Here is a 7,040-nt window from a genome sequence, read left to right as displayed (position 1 = left end):
TTAGTCAAGTTTCATGCAAGATACAAGTATAGAATCATGTTAGAAAGATTGCATAATTAATTGGTTAAGTTTGACAAAAAGTCAAACTTGGTCGGGTCAAAGTCAACGAAAAAGTCAACATGTTCGGGTTGGGTCCCGGACTATTTTTCTATGCTAATTATTCATATACAAGTATATTAGAACAAGTTTCATGTGAATCGGAGGTCGGTAGCTAGTCAAACATTTCACGTGAAATGGGACAAAGAGGTCAGAATCTGACCAGGCCAATCCGCGCGTCGCGCGGGGATGGGGCGCGCCGCGCCACCATCTGGGCAGAGAATTCTGGTCAGTTTTCAAAGTATGCACGAACCAAAACCTTTTCCAACCCAACTCTTGACCCGCAAACACTTATAATACCTATCATATATCGTTGGAAAGGTATTTTGACGAGGAATACAACTAAGCAATTATGGTCCAACAATAACATCATTTACAATAGCCGAAATCTCATCAAGCGAACAATAAAAGTCCATTTCCTAAGTTTCAAGTTCATCAATTGCATTTTGAGTTTCGGGAAACCAATTCACACATATGATATGCCGTTTTGAAGGTAATGAAGCATACATTACTACTAAACACTAACAATTAACATTCCATGACATTCAAGCATCCAAAAATTCATGTCAAGAACTATCAAACCCTAGTCAAACATCTCAAAATCAATAATCATGTTTTTGAAGTTTTCTTAATCAACCTACACATCAATTTGAAGCTAATGATGCTAGTAACACATTTAATACATGAACTTTAACAATTTAACAACTTTTAATCATCCAAAATCAAAGATTAAGCAAGCAATTTTCATATTCAAGCTAGTTACACCAAAAACAACAAATCGAGCATACAAATTACATACACGACATCACAATGAGCCATAGACACTAATTAACACACTTTTAAGTCAAGAACACAAATTTAAAGAAATCTAGTGTTTTAGAAATGTTACCCAAAATCGAAGTAGTTAGCATCAAATCGAAGAGGATGATGAGAGGATCAAGAATATGTAATTTATTTGGTTGCTAGCTCCCTAATCCGGATTTAGATGATGAATGAATGAATTTGGAAATTGGGTGTGTTCTTGCTAGAGAGAAAGAGAGAGAGAGTGAGAGATGGTTGAATGGTGGTAATTGGGGTAGACTAGGTGACCTAGTCAACTAGTTTGCCCCGTGTCAATTTTAGTCCCTCGAGTTTGTAGTCGGGTGCGGAAAATACCTAAACGGAATATTTTAAAACGCGTATTAACGGGAGATGTTATAAACATATAACGGAGTTTAAATTAGTATAACGGAAAAGAAAACGGAAAAAGGTGGGATGTTACACCTGGTACAAGATCTATTTGAAATTCTACAGATCTAAATGGAGGTAATCCCGGCAACTCTTCCGGAAATACTTCAGGAAAATCTCTTGCCACAGGCACGTCATTGATGCACTTCTCTTTTTCTTTCTTTTCGACTTTATTAACATGTGCTAAGATAGCATAGCACCCTTTCTTCAAGCACTTTTGAGCTTTCAAATAACTAATGAGTTTTAGCTTTGAGTTACCCTTCTCTCCATAAATCATTACTGGCGTTTTATCCTTACGAGGAATGCGAATTGCCTTCTTGGCGCACACAACTTCAGCTCCTATTTTGGACATCCAGTCCATGCCGATTATTACATCAAAACTTCCTAATTCTACGGGTATCAAATCAATCTTAAATGTTTCTCCGGCTAAATTTATTTTACAATCACGGCAAATTTTATCGGCTTTAATTAGTTTACCATTAGCTAACTCAATCATGTACTTAGCATCTAGAGGTAATGATGAACAATTCAATTTAGCGTGAAAGTCTCTACACACGTAACTTCTATCAGCACCAGTATCAAATATAATAGATGCGGATAAGTTATTAATGGTAAACGTACCCGTAACAAGCTCCGGGTCTTCACATGCCTCTCTAGCATTAATAACAAATGCTCTCCCACGTGCAGGTCCGATATTCTTCTCTGGATTCGGGCACTGGCTCTTATAGTGACCTTGTTTTCCACACCCAAAACAAGTAATGGTAGCCAAAGCAGTTCTATTTGCATTGGTGGCAGGAGTCTTGGTACCATTTGTATTTGTAACGAGAGCCCTACAATCTTCAGCAAGATGACCCTTTCGATTACATTTGTTGCATACCACATTACAGTAACCAGAGTGATGTTTGTGGCATCGGTTGCATAAAGGATTTTGTCCTTTATAACCAAAGCTTAAACCACTACCCGCACCTTGCGTGTTTTCTTGTTTCTTAAAAGATTGTTGTTGGTTACCTCGATCATAATTTCCATTCCACTTTCTTTTGTTACCTGATACCTTCACATCAGTATTGGATACTTTCTTATCCATGATGACCTGATCCATTAGCTCGTTTGCCATGGTTATAGCTTCATGAATTGTCTTAGGTTTCGATGCTGTAACATTTACCTTGACCTTTTTGGGCAAACCATCTTTGTACATTTCAATCTTCCGTTCTTCGGTTGGAACCAATTCAGGACATAGCAAAACTAATTCCATGAATCGCTGATTGTAGTTGGTGATTTCAGTACCAACAACCTTCAGGCTTCGTAATTCATCTTCCAACTTCCTAACCTCGTTCCTTGGACAATACTCGTTGATTAACATTGTTTTGAATTCTTCCCAAGGAGTATCATAAGCTACATCTCCTCCTACAGCCTTCACATAATTTTTCCACCACGTGAGTGCACTATCTTGTAAAGTGCACGATGCATACTTGGTCATGTCCTTTTCAACACAACCACTTATTTTAAACACAGTCTCCATCTTTTCTATCCACCGGGTTAAACCGATCGGTCCTTCTGTTCCACTGAATGATGAGGGCTTGCAAGCTTGAAAAGTTTTGTAAGTGCACCCCACACGAGGATTTGGGTTAACTACAGCACCTCTTGCAGCCTTGACCCATAACATTCTGTCGTTCACTCGCTGATTGATGAGTTCCTGGATTTCTTGTTCCGTCATTCGGTTCAATCGCGCCATTTCCTAATGAAAGAAAATAATTATTCACATGGAATATTATAGATGTAGTGTGTATTTATAGTACATTATAGCTTGTTAATAATATGAACCAGGTATTATTATAAAAGCCTTTTCTTCTTATTAGCATTTTATAATTATATCTAGGGTAGTACCTACCCGTTAATGTTCATACTTAATAGCTTAGTACAGAACCAATTACTACAATCTAAATAATACTTAACCATGGAAAATTATTGCATTTCATACTTCACTATTTTACATATGCTTATCTTACATCGAATATTAAGCACACCACACTAATAATATTATACAAAACATTATATGATCCCATGGTTTAATACGGCAGTGCATCGTTTGGTCTATTTTCTAGGACGTTTAGGTTCAAGGAATGGCCTAACGCTTATCCTAGCTGTCTGCCTATATTTTGGCGGTGGGGCTGAAGAACTGGATGCCGGGATAGAACGAATAGGAATAGCGGGAATACGGGTGGTAGTGTCTAGTGGAGTTGGTGCCACATCATCCTTACTAAACTCAGGATTTGAATTTTCTAATTCATTAGCCTTTCGTTTCTTTCCTAGTTCGAACTTGTCTTTCGTAATTTCTTGTATTTCTTCCTCGGGTTCACTTTCCTCCTCTGGTTCACTTTCCTCCTCGGGTTCACTTTCCTCCTCGGGTTCACTTTCCGGGTTCTTTATTGTTGGTTCATCCGGAATTTGTGAGTCTTCCCCAAAGATATTATTTTCGTCATCGGATAGGTTAATGACTGAAACACCATCTGAAGATTCTGATTCGGAGTCGCTGAATGTGATAATAAGTTTTGAGCCCGACATCTATCACACAACAACTAACCCATTAGTACTACATAATATTTACATATAAATTTTAACCAACAATGATAAGCAATGGTTGTTAAATTAGATCCGGTCAAAGTCCAGACTTACTAATGTATCCTAACGACTTATCAGTTAGACACACTAATGCAAACCTGGTTCGCTAAGACCACCGCTTTGATACCACATGTCATAACCCGTCCTTAACCATAAGAACGAGTTAGATAACGTATGATTTCATTGCGAGGTATTGACCTCTATATGCGACATTTTTAAAAGAACAACTGCATTTATTTTACATTACAAACCATAACTCTTATATTAATACAAGCTTTAGACAATATAAAGATGATTATCGTTTAGCGATAATCTTAGACTTACAAACTTTACATGTGATGATAACAATACGATTTCTAGCATATTTTACATTACAATTCCTCGGATATGCAGTTTTATTTTTGAAACAAATATGCATACTCAAGATCTTGCTTAAATTCAACATGTTGCAGCGGAAGCTTTTAGTTATCACCTGAGAATAGACATGCTTAAAACGTCAACATAAAGTTGGTGAGATATAGGTTTAATGCCGGCAGCGATATAAATATAGACCACAAGATTTCATATGTAAACATTTTAATAAGAATATTCTAAGTGGTTGAGCACTTGGTAACCATACTTAACATTTAATCACGTCGCATATTCCCTTTATTATGAAATCTTACTACACCGTACCAAGTGTAGTCACCGAAACGAAGTACTGTGCAACCGTTGAATACTGGTCGTCCAGTCCGGTTGGGGTTGTCAGGCCCGATAGATCTATCAACAGGATTCGCGTTTACAATACCGCTGTAAATAATAGTTACCAAGCTACAGGGAAGTATGCCAGTGGTACAACTCAACGTAGAATATATTTTTCAGTTACTTGTGTCCATAACGTAAAACATAAAATACATGTATTCTCATCCCGAAATATTTAGAGTTTAAAAGTGGGACTATATACTCACTTTTACCTTGAAGATATATATATTTTGACTTGGTCTCCGGTTGATATCACGAACCTATCCATATATAATATATCAATACCTTTTCTTTTTAAAACAATCGTCACATATATATACTTATTATACTTTTAATAATTTCTTAGTCCGTAGTTAGCAGTCCGATGTTAGTAATTCAATTTTAATGGTTCATTTTTAGGTGTTTAATAAACCCCCAATGAAATAAATAAAAACCCCCATCGTATATGTATTGGTCGAGATTAATCTTGACCCACGGTACCGGTGTTGTCAAATGACGTGTTGCGTACATAAAGTACCGGTGTTGTCAAATGACGTGTTGCGTACAATCATGGGATCTTATGATTAATCTTCTCGTATTGTTTACGGGTGATCCTGAACCATATAAAATTAAATTATGAGTACATATATATAAAATATCATGTTATTTTAAAAAGATGTGATTTATTTAATTTTCTCCAATTATTTTCGTAGCTAAACTAGTCTTAGATATCCGATCTCGTTTTGGTCATAGTTTCTTCGTTACAACTCCGTTTTCGTTGATTCAACTTGCCACTTCCTTGGATCGAGTCCTTCTTTAAGAATATGAACTGTAAATACCTTAGTTTGTATTCGAAATCACAGGTCATAGGTCAAACTTTGGTGAAACTTATGAAGTTAATCATTTTCCATCATGTAAACAACCTTAAATGATTATTTTTCTAAAAATACTTATACTTTGAGTTAAATCATGAAATTTTTATGTGTTATCATATTCATAGTAAATATTATTTTTCCAGAAAATAAACCTCCAATTCAAGGTTCAAGATAGTTTTTAATTATCCAACCCAAAACAGCCCCCGGTTGCACTCCGACGTCGTAAAAACAGTTTTTAAGGTGTTCTTTGAAAAACCAAGTTATACCTTGTTAAATTAGAATATATTTATGATATATTACAGGTCTTGAATTATTTTAAAAGTTAAGTTAGAAGGATCTATTTAGTTTGCAAACAAGTTTGAAAACATTCAAACTATGTTCTTGTTGTTAAAATTTTATACCATAAAATAAGATAGCTATACATATATGAATCGAATAAGGTTATGAACATAGTTACTACCTCAAGTTACTTGGACAAGATTGCTGTAAAAGAGGAGTAAAGACCTAGAACCAAAAGGGTGATGGAATTGGATGAAAGATTGGAAGTAAGTTTGTGTTCTTGGAAGAATTCTTGAAGTGTTTTTGTAAGGGTTTTCTTATGGTGTTTAAAGCTTGTTTCTATGGCTAGATCTTCATGGTTTCTTGCTGAATGGTTATGGAGTTTAAGGCTCTTGAGAGTGTGTGTGTTTTTAGCTAAAGATTTGAAGTAAAAATGAATCAAAATGATGATCCCCCTAGCCTTTTAAAAACGTGAACCAAGGGAACCAAGACAAAATTTTAGGTTGTTATTTTGTGTAATTAGTCATACTATCTTACAAAAGTAATTACCTCTACCTTAGGGCAGTAACAAGGGCTAGTTAGGTGGTGATTTGATGTGTATATACCAATAGTAAATACGTATAGAAGCTAGGTATGATACGAGTACATGTACTCTAGATATACGTATAGAAATTTTGTGAAAAATGGAATGAGAATTCAAATATAGCTATCTTTTGTAAATATACTTATATTGTTTTATGTATTTAAGTCTTTAAAAGTGATTAAATACATTACATATACGATATATGTATAAACATTATATGTTATAAGTATTTATGTCAAATAACGTTACGTATGGTTATCGTTTTGAAAACTTAAATTAGTAGTTTCAAAATATACTTATAACTTATTGTTATTAATACAAAATGAGATATTAAAACATCCTTAGATCATGTTAAATATGTATATATACATATATATACACAAACGTATAATTATCATATGTTATATAGTTCGTGATATCATCGGTCAAACTAGACGGTCAAACGTTGTGTAAAACTCATTTCAAAAACATAAGTCTCAACAATTTGGATTGCTTATCATGTTGGTAAGGTTTAATTTATGTAAATATTAATCTTATAAGTATAGAACGATCGAAAAAGTGCGGGTCATTACATTTACCTCTTTGCATTAGAACACACCCGAGCCCATTTAACGAAGCATCACAATAAACCGTCATGTCTT

This window comes from Rutidosis leptorrhynchoides, chromosome 2 (genome assembly GCF_046630445.1).
Source record: "Rutidosis leptorrhynchoides isolate AG116_Rl617_1_P2 chromosome 2, CSIRO_AGI_Rlap_v1, whole genome shotgun sequence".
Taxonomy (NCBI): Eukaryota; Viridiplantae; Streptophyta; class Magnoliopsida; order Asterales; family Asteraceae; genus Rutidosis; species Rutidosis leptorrhynchoides.
This window is presented reverse-complemented; position numbering follows the sequence as displayed.